Source organism: Oncorhynchus nerka, linkage group LG3 (genome assembly GCF_034236695.1).
Source record: "Oncorhynchus nerka isolate Pitt River linkage group LG3, Oner_Uvic_2.0, whole genome shotgun sequence".
Taxonomy (NCBI): domain Eukaryota; kingdom Metazoa; phylum Chordata; class Actinopteri; order Salmoniformes; family Salmonidae; genus Oncorhynchus; species Oncorhynchus nerka.
This window is the reverse complement of record NC_088398.1, coordinates 17,491,468-17,507,339: the sequence shown is the minus strand read 5'-3', so window position 1 is coordinate 17,507,339 and position 15,872 is coordinate 17,491,468. Positions and strand designations below refer to the sequence as shown.

General features: G+C 45.0%; 1 pseudogene; it reads left to right on the top strand.

The window, feature by feature from the left end:
- Window positions 1-4,596: 4,596 nt before the first annotated feature.
- On the top strand, window positions 4,597-15,756 carry LOC115102988 (mothers against decapentaplegic homolog 4-like; annotated as a pseudogene).
- The last annotated feature ends 116 nt before the right edge of the window (window positions 15,757-15,872 follow it).

The following is a 15,872-nucleotide window of genomic DNA, read 5'->3' as shown; positions in this document are numbered from 1 at the left end:
TTGTGAAAAACTGAGTTTAAATGTATTTGGCTAAGGTGTATGTAAACTCCCGACTTCAACTGTATCCTATAGCACCATGTGTATATTTTTATTTACAATTTAATTCATCCATGAAATAAATAATACTAGCACATCAAATTACTTTAGTTTTTCCTAACCACCATGCTTCTACACCTGCATTGCTTGCTGTTTGGGGTTTTAGGCTGGGTTTCTGTACAGCACTTTGTGACATCAGCTGATGTAAGAAGGGCTATATAAATTAATTTGAAGTATATGGAGGGTACGGGGCAACAGAGGACGAACAGCACAGAGGCTAGTGATTTTGGAGCAGGGGGGAAGGGTCTCGGCTTCCGGGGATGTAGTCACGGGGCTATAGCGGTGTGCCAGCGCATCCGGCTTAACCTCCTTGGGTACCGATCGGTGTTGTGGAAGCGAAGTGGCCTGGGCCTTACTGAACTCCCCCGCGGAGGTCCTGGTACTCCGCGGGAATGGCGGAGTGGTTTGGGACAATTTCCAAGCCCCCAAGACGATGTCCCAGGGCAGGCATAGCTGATTTTAGGCAATGGGCGTGGCAGAATGGGCCAAGATAATCCAATACCACAGGAACCTGCGGGGACTCAATTACTTTCTACTTTTAAACTCGGACAAAACAGAGATGCTTGTTCTAGGTCCCAAGAAACAAAGAGATCTTCTGTTGAATCTGACAATTAATCTTAATGGTTGTACAGTCGTCTCAAATAAAACTGTGAAGGACCTCGGCGTTACTCTGGACCCTGATCTCTCTTTTGACGAACATATCAAGACCATTTCAAGGACAGCTTTTTTCCATCTACGTAACAATGCAAAAATCAGAAACTTTCTGTCCAAAAATGATGCAGAAAAATTAATCCATGCTTTTGTTACTTCTAGGTTAGACTACTGCAATGCTCTACTTTCCGGCTACCCTGATAAAGCGCTAAATAAACTTCAGTTAGGACCATGCCTCAGGACTACCTGGCATGATGACTCCTTGCTGTCCCCAGTCCACCTGGCCGTGCTGCTGCTCCAGTTTCAACTGTTCTGCCTGTGATTATTATTATTTGACCATGCTGGTCTTTTATGAACATTTGAACATCTTGGCCATGTTCTGTTATAATCTCCACCCGGCACAGCCAGAATAGGACTGGCCACCCCACATAGCCTGGTTCCTCTTTAGATTTCTTCCTAGGTTTTGGCCTTTCTAGGGAGTTTTTCCTAGCCACCGTGCTTCTACACCTGCATTGCTTGCTGTTTGGGGTTTTAGGCTGGGTTTCTGTACAGAACTTTGAGATATCAGCTGATGTACGAAGGGCTATATAAATAAATTTGATTTGATTTGAGTTAGCAGAAATTGGATCGTCTCGCTGTGGTTCCCCGACACTCGTAGGTTGATGGGGGTGATATGGTGGGTGACCTGGCCTATAGAGCGCCTGTCCAGCACTCTAACATCCATGGGAATGGAGAGGGGTTGAGTGGGGATGCCCAGCTCGGACGCCAGGGTAACATAAGACTCATTTTGGCCTGAGTCGATGAGTATCTGGAGAGACTTGGACTGGTCGCCCCACAGCAGGGTGGCATGGAGAGGGGGGCGAGTAGGGGGAGAAGCAACATTATCCTTAATAACCACCAGAATACTCATTCCTACCAATGAGCTAGGTCTCTTGAAGGGACAGGTAGACACATAATTACCGCCAGTACCGCAATACAGACAGCTCTGGGTGTTAAGTCGGCGTACGCGTTCGGCTGGAGACAGCCTAGCCCTGCCGAGCTGCATCGGCTCGGGAAGGGGTAAATCGGAGGAGGCTCTTGGAGGAACTAGGGTAACCTCGGATCCTCTTGGGGACGAAGACACCGGGGACTTCTGGAGTTCATCACATGAAAGGTGGGATCCTTGAGTGAGCGATTGTGACCACAATCAGACCTCTTCTCACTCCTACGTTCCCATAGCTGACTATCAATCCGGATAAATAAAGCGATGAGTGAGTCGAGATCCATCGGTAGTTCCCGGGCTGCGAGCTCGTCCTTTACTTCCTCCGATAGTCCGTGCAGGAACGTGTTGAACAGCGCTTCCGGGTTCCAGACACACTTCGCTGCTAGCGTGCGGAAATCCACTGCATTGTCTGCCACACTGAGCGAGTTCTGCTGAAGCAACTTCCGGACAGCCTCTCTCCTGGACACCTCCGCCTCAAACTTTTCTCACCTCCGCCACGAATACCTCCAAACTGAGGCAGACAGCGGATTGTTGCTCCCACACCGCCGTGGCCCAGGCGAGTGTCCTCCGGGACATCAGCGTAACAATGTACGCTATCTTTGAGCGGCCCGAGGGGAGCGAAGAAGGCTGCAGCTCGAAAACAAGGGGGCACTGGGAGAGAAAAGCCCGGCAGGTTCGTTCTGGAATCTCCATCGTAGCGCTCCAGGGGAGGTAAGCGGAGTACCCAGGAAACCGGGGTGACGGCGCTGCTACCAGCCGGGTTACTGGGGGGCTGGGAGGTTACTGTCGTGGTAGGCTGCGTAGTAGGCAACCCACGGAATTGCTCCCACAAAGTTTCCAATGCTAGGTTGTGACGGTCGGCCACGTCCTGGAACACTTCCATCAGCCCACGAAGCAACTCCTCGTGTCTACCAATGGGAGGAAATGGCATTGCAGACCTGGTCCAAGTCTGCTGTGTCAGTCATGGAGAGTTCGTACTATCAGGTTTCAGGTAATACCCAAGTGCAGACTGTGTTGAAGTAACAATGTTAATTTCAACAACAGGGGCAGGCAAATGACAGGCCAAGGCTGGCAGGGGTCGATAATCCAGAGTAGTGGGGCCAAGGAACAGGACGGCAGGCAGGCCCAGGTTCAGGTCAGGCAGAGGTTGGTAATCCAGAGTAGGGGCAAAGGCACAGGACGGCAGGCAGGCTCAGCGTCAGAACAGACAAGGGTCAAAAACAGAGGGATGACAAAGAGCGACTGGGGAAAAGCAGGAGCTGAGACAAAATGCTGGTTGACTTGAACAAACAAGATGAACTGGCACAGACAGACAGAAAACACAGGAATAAATGCCCACAGGATAAGTGGGGAAGGGGGGTGGAGACAAGCACAAGGATAGGTGAAACAGATCAGGGCGTGACACAGTATACATCCATACAACCACAGCGCATATTAGACTAGACACTGGTGGACATTATACAATGCACTGAAATAATAAATGTCTGAAATGAGATAACAGAAACAACAGGGTTAGCAAGCTTACAGTTGCTAGCTCGCGGTAAAAAATGCTCATTAGCATAACAAAGTTGAGTGTGTCCACAATACATGAATAGTAAGAAATATGAACTCACATTTTTGAAGGACGCACACTGGCCTTGGCTAAAACAAAGAATGCTAACTAAAGGTAATCACAGAAGATAGCTGGAACTTATCACTTTGTTTGTGTACGTTTTCTAGTTACTTCCTTCTCCTTAGTTAGAGATCGCCTAGCATACTCTGCTCCACATCACTGGTGGGTGGAACTACAGCTTTCCTATGATGAACTAATATTTACTCTCAATAGTCTTTCGTACAACTCGTTATCAACAAAAAGTAATTATCAACACAGTAGGACTAAATATTTCCTAATGATATCACAACTTAAATATTGCGTATTTACTCCTCAATCAGATCAAGGACATTTTGGTAATTATTTTCATCGTCTCTAAAGAAACTACCTGGGGCAGACACTCTCGAAAAATCGCATCTGCCGCTTGTAAAAAAATGTCTGTGTCGCTGCCGAGCTCTCAAATATCGTGCCGGTCTCCCACTCTATCCAGATATCCAGCTATCCAGATTCCTTGTTACATCCCTAAATTGAACCCTAAACTATAACCCTTAACTAACACGAAACTTAACTATTTTACATTTATACTTGATTGAGGTATGGACATCCCAAGGAACACGAATAGCACGGACCTTCTGGGAATGCCTATGAACTCCTCTATTTGACTTAAAGCCACTGACAAAACTCTTAGTGGTTGTCTGATACTGGGACCTGGTAACAACACAGTCTGTGATTGGCTAACAACATTTAAATCGGTATACAGCGAGCTAAGATAACATACCATTCCATGAGGTGTTGAGGGAAAGACAGACCTATAGATTACCATAATATTTTCATTAGCGATAACAGGAAATACAATCAGACGTTCAATGGTAGGCATTCGGGCACTTATCACCCCCTATAAGACCTTTGCAACTAATCGACGAGCGAAAACCACACCTCATGACACTCACTCGACCTTACTCAGTTGTTAGCGCAGTCTGCCCCAAGCAGTTTAACAGGCTGTTAGCAAAGTCAACTACTCTAGGCTTGAGTGTCTGCTGGTTTTCAGTATTTCCATTACATACAAATGTGATTCAGACCTAATACTTTTATTTTTACATCGCAATTTGATCAGAAAACACACACACGCGCGCGCGCGAGCGATCTCCGTAGTACTGCCAGGACTAGCCACTAGAGAGCAGCAACAGACCATAAAATGCAGAGCCATTGATATACAGAAAACAAACACCTATTAGGTGATGGGTCCATACTTACGACATATGCCTATACTGCTATCTGGCAGTTGCCTTCCAGCGGAAATGGCCGTCAATGACAAGCCCTTTGTAACCCGGAATCAGGTAGAGGATTCAGGACCACACTGCACGATTTGATGGACAGACAACACTATTGAAATTCACAAGAGTACTTGTCCCTGTACCACCTCTGGGTAGCTAAGAAAACCATATGGGTTTGTTGAGCATACAGGGTGGCAGGTAGCCTAGTGGTTAGAGGCGAGCCAGAAACGGGGGAAATTTGAAACCTTTATAAATTGTGTCTTTTTGGAGTGGTTGGGTTAAAAGCGGAAGTCAAATTTCAGTTGCATAATTTACCGATAAAATCATGTTAATCTTAAAAATTGCGATGAGTGTTGGCGGAGTGTACCATCGAGTCACTATCAGTCGACACTTGAAAAATGTCCATTCGTTAATGCTTACTTTGTACCTTTGTTTGTCCTGTGTATCTGCGTTTTTTTATTTGGGTGCTGCAATCAGTAGTTTTAGTTAGATACATCATTTGTTCTGTGCCGCAATCCGTAGTGTTTGTTAAAAATGTAATTCTACATACGGTTGTTAGCTATCGTGAAACGGCGTCCAGAGTTTGGTCCCACAGGCACTGCGTTTTTCTACACAGGGAGGAGATCCACTGGAGTTGGTGGGACGAGAGGGGAGCGAGAATGGGCGGGGTAATCTCACCGGCGCCACTTTAAAAAAAAATCAGCCGCACAGACCTGTCAATCAACAAGCAACCCAGACAGACATCAGCCCCCGGTGGCTGGCTGTTAGCTGTAAGAGAGCAGCGTCATAGTTGGCGGAGAGCCCCACCGTCTGGAATGAAACGGGCGCAGCGATTGGCTCGAAATTTTGCCCGAGACAACTCACGCGTACGATGTTCTCTCTCTCCCCCTTTTGTTATTGCAAGCAAACTAGAGAAGAGTCGAGGGAGCAGCAGGATGAACGAAGGGAGCGAGAGAGGGTGATAGACTGACAACAGTCGAGACAGACAGCTCCACAGAGAGAGGGGGAAAGGGGGAAATACATTTGGAATACTGCTTCAGAGCTCCCTCTACATATTTGTCCAGTTCTCCTGTTGATTTGTAAGTAAACTACATTTTGTTATTGATTATTCTCATAGGGATTTTTTAGCTGACCAAACCAGTCTGAGTCACATGGATTGTTGACAGATTTATAGCCTACAGTTAGTGAGACAGACACCCCCCCCCATCCAACTACTCTCAAGTCAATGTGTCTATCCTATGTCAAAGTACTGTGTACACTGTAGCCTACAGTGGTGATTATGTGTTTTCCCCCAGTAGGCCTACATGCTTTTGTAAACATGCAAACAAATTACTTTTGACCTCCTAAATGCTCTTAGAATTTTTTGAGTGGAGCATTTATGTTTATTATAGTTTATTACAGTTTTATTATCATTATCAAAGTGGATTGTTATATAGCCTACTTTAGGAAATCACACATTTTCTGCATTATTGTTTTTTTCAGACTAGTTGTGCAAAGCAAAACAAGCTCAACTTCATCACTAGTATGACACACATGGGGGGGATGTTTGTAAACAACGTATGTCACACTCAGTCACCTACATTTACATCATTTAGCAGACTTTCTTATCCAGAGCGACTTACAAGAGCAGTTAGGGTTAAGTGCCTTGCTCAAGGGCACATTGACAGGCTTGGGGATTCAATCCAGTGACCGTTTGGGGACTGGCCATACGCTCTTAACCACTAGGCTACCTGCCGCCCTACACTTCACATGGATCATAAGAATGTCCATTTTCTTTAGGTTAATGTAATGTATTTTCAAATATGTAGTAAATACCTATTTAAGGATAAAGTCATTTTGGCCAACTCAATTCTGTGTTTACTTGGCCTGCTTTGTATCTTCTGCTCTGTAAAAGTCCCATACATTGTGTGTTGTTAATACTGGTAAAGTTGTTATTTGATTGTTATAGGGACCTTGGTTGCTGATAGCCTATGACTTGAACCTTGACCTGAAGTACCATATCAGGTCCAGACTTCAGTGTTGTGTCAGTGATCAAAGAACAATCAAATAAATCAATTGCATTTGGTTGCTTCACCATAGTGGTCTCTCACCTCCTCCTCTCCAACCCCCCTCAACCCAGGGAGATGTCAGTGAACCCCCCCAACAGCAACGATGCCTGCCTGAGCATCGTGCACAGCCTCATGTGCCACCGACAGGGCGGTGAGAACGAGGGCTTTGCCAAGCGTGCCATAGAGAGCCTGGTAAAGAAGCTGAAGGAGAAGAAGGATGAGCTGGACTCGCTCATCACCGCCATCACCACCAACGGAGTTCACCCCAGCAAGTGTGTCACCATCCAGAGGACGCTTGATGGACGCCTGCAGGTAGGCTACTGTTATGTTGGGTTGAATGAGGCCTAGGCCGGTATGGTATCACTGATTGTAGAGGGACTGTTTATGAAATCAGTGGATCTCATTAATTAATTATTCACTGATGAATTGTTATTGGTGGTATGGCACAAAGACTCTGTCAACTCAGTGACCAATAGCTGGTCGCTTTTGATGACTGACTAATACACCTTTCAGGTACTGCCAGCAACAAAGCCTATACTTTTATTTCAGCCAGTCATGATTGTGGTAATACACTACATGACCAAAAGTATGTGGACATCTGCTTGTTGAACATCTCATTCCAAAATCATGGACATTAAAATGGAGTTGGTTCCCCCTTCGCTGCTATAACAGCCTCTACTCTTCTGGGAAGGCTTTCCCACTGGAACATTGCTATGGGGACTTGCTTCCATTCAGCCTCGAGCATTAGTGAGGTCAGGCACTGATGTTGGGCGATTAGGCCTGGCTCGCAGTCAGCTCATATAGTTTAGTCCACCCACTCTTTGGTGATGAAATTCACTTCCTTATGTTATAAAATACATTTTACCAAGACAAATATGATTATTCATGTTTTGAATCATTCAGTGGGGTCTTTCTCTAACATTTCATTAACAGTAACCTAATACATCCAATAATAAGCACTGAGCTTTGTTGACATAGCGGTGCATGTTTCTCGTAACAACTTTTGAGGATTTTACATTTTGAGGTCATTGTCTTCAAAGTTATTTCTACTGGTCGCAAAAAGCAAAGTTATCATGACACAATAATAATTAAATGTAAAAGGCTTTGAAAATAAAAAAGCTTGTTATACGCTCAGTGCTCCGTTGACATTTCACAGAGACACGCTTGTTTGGGCAAATATCCGGTGTTTCTATGTCAAACAGTTTTGTTATATTTCAGTCTTCTGTGATGTATATAAAGTGTAATATTGTGACGCAAAATCAAACCTAAATACATTTCAATTCTATATCTGACATGGCACAGGTGTCTTCCTTTTTTTAAAAGCCCATACCATATGTGTGCAACCTGGTGTCAGAGCATTTCATATTATTTTGTACGTAAATCCGAGACACTTCATTTAGTATGATATGTTACGTTTCGTATGGTATATGTTCATTTGTGGATGTCTATCACCCATTCCGTATGATATTTTGTGAATTACAATTCGTAGTATATGTTATGAATTTGCAAAACCTATAATATGTTGTGAATTTTCTAAACTTATGATATGTTACGAATTTTAGCGACGTGGCTGTTAGGGTTAAGTTTAGGGGAAGAGTTAGCTGAAAGGGTTAAGGTTAGGGGAAGGGTTAGCTAATGTGCTAAGTAGTTAAAAATTAGTAAGTAGTTGAAAAGTTACTAATTAGCTAAGTTGTCCGTGATGAGATTCGAACTCAACAAGTGAATCATTCAACTCGTGGGTTACTTACACACTTCAGGGAGGAGGAACAGGAGAAAAAGGTCAAGGGGTTTAGGTCTCCCTATAGGCTAACTTCTAGAGAATGAACATACTATTGAATATGTAGAAGTGTAACCCAAAAGTTGCTTACAGAGAGAGCAAGGGAATTAGAGAGAAGGAGACAGAGGGAGTTCCCCTCCCCCAGCTCTTGTGAGGGGGAGAGAGGGAGGGAGGGAGTACTGGAGGGGTAGCGCGGGTTGTTTTGTCTGAGACACAGGAAAGGGGCAGGGTTAAGTTAAGCCTGTCTGTCTCTGGTGTGTGTGTGCGTGTGTACGGGCGTGTGTGTGTTTGTGCCTGGAGTTTTTCCCGTGTTAAAGTTTGTGGAAGTATATTTGTAATCTCAGACATACCACATTATTTTCTGTGTGTGTGTGAGATTGTGATTATGAGAGTGAGATAGAGAGAGAAAAGTGTTTATTATTGAATGCAGGTTTTGACCTACATCAACAGTTTCTACAATTGAGATTGCCTGTGGATATACGGATGTTAGTGACACGTATTAATGTGATGTGTGAGAACTAGATAGGACAATGTACTGTATTATTCTCTGTTCAGGACTGTAGGCTGTGTGTGTGTTTGTCAGTCTGCTGGCTGGAATTGGGCTGGCACTCTGCCAGCTCTGACTCTTTGTCTGAGGAAGGTCACTTTGGTTTTCAAGAAGAAAGAATAATAAAAAAGAAAAGGTAAAAGTTTACGGAGTCCATTTTGGCTTTCTCTTTATGTTAGTGGAGAAAGGGTATGTTGATCCCAAAATACTGATCTCTCTCTTTCTCTCTCTCTCTCTCTCTCTCTCTCTCTCTCTGTCTCACACACACACACACACACACACACACACACACACACACACACAAAAAGTGAGACAATGTCATTCCTCTCCAGCTCAGCTTGTTGAGTTAACCCTATACCAGCTCCCTCTTTTGTCACACTCACACTCTTCCTCAATAACAAATACTCAGATAGTCACTATTTGTGCTATTCATCTCAGTCTGAGATGTTTTAATGTCTCCAAGGCTATTCCTCCCCACCCAGAGTGTGTGCCTGGAGAGAGTGTGTGTGTATGTGAGTGTGTTTAACATTGATGTAAATTTCCATTCATGACCTGTTTCCTCGACCACTCCCTGTCTACCAGCTCCCTCTTGCTCTCCTCATTCTCATTCTCCCTCTCCCATCTTTTCTCTCCGTTTCTTTCCCTTGTTCCCCTCCACTTAGATTCCCCACAGTTACACTCCCTCCATGCTCAAATTCCAACCCCGTCAAAGCCTCCATACTGTCCCCCATTCCCTTTCTGAGACCCACCATCCCATTGTAAATAATCACCCTAAAATTCCTGGACGGATGTTGGAAAGGAATTCCTCCAGGCCCTCATTCTCCATTCTCTCTCCTCTCTCGCTCCAGGTAGCTGGGAGGAAAGGGTTCCCCCATGTGATCTACGCTAGGCTCTGGCGCTGGCCAGACCTCCACAAGAATGAACTGAAGCACGTCAAGTTCTGCCAGTTCGCCTTTGACCTCAAGTATGACAACGTGTGTGTCAACCCCTACCACTACGAGAGAGTGGTATCGCCAGGCATTGGTGCGTCTGTTCACAATTTCACTTCCTCTAATGAAATTAGAAGCACAAATGGGGAAGGAGAATATGAAGTTGTTAACAGGCTCTTTGGGTCACAGGTTTTTTCAGAACTACCATGCTGTTTCTAACTTTGTTTCCCTTTCTGTCCCTCTCCTCAAGTTGGTCTCAGCATTCAAAATGCAGGTGAGGAGGAAAACACTATTTTCAGCATCATCAAACATCATCAAAATGGTAATAAGCAATAGCAACTCATTCTAACCAATCTGTTTTTATCGCATTTCCCAAAGTGCACAGGCAATACTACTGTTTTGATACAGATATACTGTAGATGTGCTCTTGGCAATCTGATGAAAAATATGGAATGCAGAGCTTCTAAACCAGCCAGATTCATACCTGTCTGAGCTAGTCTACACTACAAGAAGGACACCTCAATGAAATTGCAAGAAGGTGTCACAGGCTGCATGACAGGGCAAAAATCACTCCCAGATAGAGGCAACAATAAATACCATCCATCAATTTGATCTAAATTACAGTAAATTCCGGAATTTATTCTAAATGTATCCATTCATGAATCGAAAAAAAAAATAATTATCAGGTATGAAGGTAAGACACAGATGCAGACAATGTCGAATTAACAATGGTTTAATAATTCAACAGGGGCAGGCAATAGACAGGTCAAGGCAGGCAGGGGTCAGTAAATCAGAGGTGAGGCAACGGTACCGGACGGCAGGCAGGGTCAGGGCAGGGTCAGGGTAGGCAGAGGTCAATAAACCAGAGGTGGGGCAAAGGTACAGGTCCACAGGCAGGCTCAGGGTCAGGGGCAGGCAGAATGGTCAGGCAGGCAGGAGAGAAAAAGAGAAAGAGAAACTGGGAAAAGCAGGAGCAGAGCCAAAAACGCTGGTTGACTTGACAAACAAGACGAACTGGCAACAGACAAACGGAGAACACAGGTATAAATACACAGGGGATAATGGGGAAGATAGGCGACACCTGGAAGGGGGTGGAGACAATCACAAAGACAGGTGAAACAGATCAGGGTGTGACAATAATAACATGACTCATGCCTGATTTCTGCCTGACTGTCTATCTCTTGCTCTCTCTCCCTCTCTCTCTCGCTCTCTCTTGTTTTCTGTTTCTCTCTCTGTTTCTCTCCCTCTCCATCCCTCCCTCTCTCTCCCTCCCACTCTGTCTCTCTCTTTCTCCCCCTCCCATCATTACAAGGTCCTCCAGGTCGGCTGATCAAAGAGGAGTACATCCATGACTGTTATGAGATGGACCTCCCCTCCAGGATGCCCCCCCAGCCCGAGCACTACAACCAGCCCCTCCCCCCTCTGCAAATGCCCCCCGAGCCGCCCCGCGCCCCATCCTCCGTCAACCTCTACCCCAGCATGCCCCTCTCTCCGCCAGGTGAGATAAACTGAACCTGGTAATAAGAAGTACTTCCGTACAAGCAATTCAGCTGAGAAGAACTAGACTCTTTTGCTTTCATGTCTAACTCTATCCCTTACAATTTACACCCTTTATTCCCCTTCCCCCATCTCCCTCCTCCAGTAAGCAGCTCCATGATGGGGCCCATGTCTGGGGGCCACGGCGAGGGCCTGCTCCAGATCGCCTCTCCCCAGATCCAGGGCATTCCCCAGACGCCACCCCCAACCACCCCCACACACGGACCACCCCCCAGCCCCCTACCCCTCACAGCCAGAGTGACTACAGCAGCAGCTCCAAACACACACAGACACAGAGCTCCTATCACAGTGAGTTACTAACAAACCAGGTTGGCAGTGTCACAGAGATGGTGTCAATTCCATTGTGTCAGTTTCAACTGTTTTTGTTCTCTTCCTTCACAATCTTCCAGCAACCTGGACAGGCACCAGCACGGCCTCCTATACCCCTGTAGGACCCCAGCAGAATGGGCGTGGCCACCAGCAACCACCACTGCACCACCCCAACCACTTCTGTATGTCAATCACCTGTCAATCAATCGTTCTGTCAGAAATGCAGGACTGTTACTTAATGTATATGGTAGCGTTGTCCTATTTGCTAATTCATTTCTCTTAAAAGGGTCTCAGCAACATCACAGCGCACCCGCCTTTCCTCAGCCAGTCTCCAACCATCCAGGTACAGACACAGCGTACACCCACTCACACACACTTACCCACACACATGGTGTTGGGCAACTCACCCCATCCACCACCAATGGACAGTACCCACATGAGGGACACATGGCAGCCATTTTGCAATGTTTCATATTATATTTCATGCTGTGTGTGTTGCCAGGTCCAGAGTTCTGGTGCTCCATCTCCTACTTTGAGATGGACATCCAGGTTGGGGAGATGTTCAAGGTCCTGGCTAACTGCCCCGTGGTGACAGTGGATGGATACGTGGACCCCTCGGGGGGCGACCGCTTCTGTCTGGGCCAGCTCAGCAACGTGCACCGCACCGACGCCAGCGAAAGAGCCAGGTCTATCAGCGTGCCCCTAATATACCCACCTTGCCTAACCGCTAGCTATTGGAGAACTTTGTTGGAATGCAGAATACACAGGGCAAACATGTATTTATCGCCTGTATAGAAATAAATACAATCCTCAGTGTCTGTGATTTTCTCTTCACTAGTGTGAACTCCTATCTCCATTTCACAGGTTGCACATTGGGAAGGGGGTGCAGTTGGAGTGTCGTGGTGAGGGGGATGTGTGGATGCGTTGCCTTAGCGACCATGCAGTGTTCGTACAGAGCTACTACCTGGACCGGGAGGCGGGGCGAGCCCCGGGAGACGCAGTTCACAAGATCTACCCTGGGGCCTACATGAAGGTGTTTGACCTGCGTCAGTGCCACAGGCAGATGCAGCAGCAGGCAGCCACGGCCCAGGCTGCAGCAGCAGCACAGGCTGCAGCAGTGGCAGGCAACATCCCAGGGCCTGGCAGTGTGGGGGGAATCGCCCCGGCAGTCAGTGAGTGCTTCTGTCATTCTCTCTTGCTCTCTCTTTCTTTCTCTCTCTCTCGCTCTCTTAATCACTCAGTAAATCTCTCTTCTCCCAGGTCTGTCGGCGGCAGCCGGGATAGGTGTGGACGACCTACGGCGGCTGTGTATCCTGAGGCTCAGCTTTGTGAAGGGCTGGGGGCCCGACTACCCTCGGCAGAGCATCAAGCACACCCCCTGCTGGGTGGAAGTCCACCTGCACCGTGCCCTGCAGCTGCTGGATGAGGTGCTGCACACTATGCCTCTGGCTGACCTAGGAGGACATGGACATGTCAACTAAGCAGTGTGTGTGTGGGTGTATGTGAGAGAGAGGTGGCGGTGTCTCAGTTGCTTGGTTTGGATGATAACCTTCATGAACACTACAGTACGTTTTGGATTGGATACCTTTTTCCTCAGCACCTGAAACAAAGACTGTAGACTTTGATAGAAACTTGTATCGAACTTCTATCGAAAAGGTATTTTAAATGCTTTTATATATTTTCCTGTTTGAATCGCCTGATTTTCCTGAAGCAGTTTTGACTGCAAAATGTACTCGCTCAACAGCCAATCTTTTCACAGAGACTGGAACTTGCACTAAAGGCATCAATGCTTTTTAGTAGTGGAAACTAGCCTCGCACCGCCAATGACCTGGTAACCTGCCTGGATAAAACACTTTGGGAATTGTTCAGAAAGTCAGAATGATAGCACATGTGCTGCAGTGGATTCTCACTTAAGCAGTGTTGGAATGATGCCTTGATTACAGGGCAGCAGACTCAGACAGGTATATTGCATCTGGAGAATGCTGCTGTCCTTTAACTGCCTTCAGTAGGGTCTGTTTGTTCTTCAGGGAGAAATTGAAACAATAGTCACCACAATCTCCATCAACCTTTTCTCTTATCAGTATTTTTCATTAACCTGCATCATTTGACTCAGTTATATTTATACTGAACAAAAATAAAACTCAACATGTAAAGTGTTGGTCCCGTGTTTCATGAAATCCCAGAAATTTTCCATACGCACAAAAAGCTTATTTTTCTCAAATTTTGTGCACAAATTTGTTTACATTAATGTTGGTGGGCATTTTAGCCTTTGTCAAGATAATTTACATTTACATTTACATTTAAGTCATTTAGCAGACGCTCTTATCCAGAGCGACTTACAACCTAAGAAGTGTGGCATATCAAGAAGCTGATTGGACAGCATGATCATTACACAGGTGCACCTTGTGCTGAGGACAATGAAAGGACACTCTAAAATGTGCAGTTGTCACACAACACAATGCCACAGATGTCTCAAGTTTTGAGGGAGTGTACAATTGTCATGATAACTGCAGGAATGTCCACCAGAGCTGTTGCCAGAGAATTCAATTCTCTGCCATAAGCAACCTCCAATGTTGTTTTCGAGAATTTGGCAGTACTTCCAACCAGCCTCACAAGCGCAGTTCGCATGTAACCACGCCAGCCCAGGACCTCCACATCCGGCTTCTTCACCTGCAGGATATTCTGGGAGTGGGGTATTTCTGTCTGTAATAAAGTCCTTTTTGTGTGGAAAAAAAACAATTCTGATTGTCTGGGTCTGGCTTCCCATTGGTTGAGCCTGGCTCCGAAGTGGGTGGGCCTATGTGCTCCCATGGCTGCTCCCCTGCCCAGTCATGTGAAATCCATAGATTAGGGCCTAATGAATTTATTTGTGGCTCAGAAAAATATTTGAAATTGTTGCATGTTGCCTTTATATTTGTGTTCAGTATAGCTACCAAAAACAAGAAATGGAATATCAAGAATCTCATTGATTATATTTATTGATGGAAGGTTTTACACAGTATTTGTAACGTTTTATTCAGTCAGACCAAAGTTGTCAGAAAGTGAAAGATTTTTCACTGCTATTTTATGGCCATAAAACCTTTGCTGAATGTGCCTATCTTCATTTTGTGTCCTGCCTTTGTTCAACCAAAGCATGTATTTGTGTTGATGTATGCCAAGATATGCCTTTAACTAAAGTACTTCTAGGCCTAATTAAAGAATTAATTAATTAAATTGGTGCCTTAATTTTGAAGTACTGACAAAGATTACAAACCCCACAGAAAAAAACGGCCTTCATTTGTTGGTTTTCTCAGTACATTCCTGCTGCAATGCGCCTCTTGTCAGCCAAAGTGATGTATCTACTGCAATTTACGATTGTGTTTTAGTAAAGTGAGAAAACAACTAGCCTCATGCTGTACATGTCGTGTAGTATGACTTCATTGGCTGAATTACATTTGTCCAGTAGGACACCTAGTGAACTTTCTGGGTACTACGTGCATTTGCAGTCCATCCATGTTGATGTAGGGCCTGTGACTGGTTTACTTCACCAAATGATATGTCCAGAATATAGCGGTTTATAAAACAAATGTATTGTTTTATATGTTTATTTATGTCTAATTTGGGACACTTATAAAACACACATGAGGGTCTCTGCTTCTCTTCAAGCTCCTAATGGTAATCATGTGAGGGTTAAAGATGAGAACATATCTATAATATTAAATTATTTGTCATGTATTCTACTTGTAAATCATAATATTAGTAGCAGTCATTGTTTTTTACAGTGTACTTTCAGCTGTCTGTAGTCAGCTTGTTTTGGTCTCTAGTAGATATCAAAATGATTTATTATTGAGTTAGAATTGACCAAAATATACTATTTTTGCATTAGTCTTGAACACAGCTTTATAATGGTTGTTTTAGTGGGAGGAGTATGTAAAATGATGTGCTTTGCAAATGCTGTATGTATGTTATAATTATTCCAAAGTTTGCCAAAAATTAAACCGTTTTTATAAAATCTGTATGGTCCTTAGACCTATTGTGTAATGTTGCCAAGCAACTATTTGAATGAAAGTGTGCTACCCATCCACCAGTAATTGGTCCTTTACATACATACACTGTATCATACAAGAAAAAA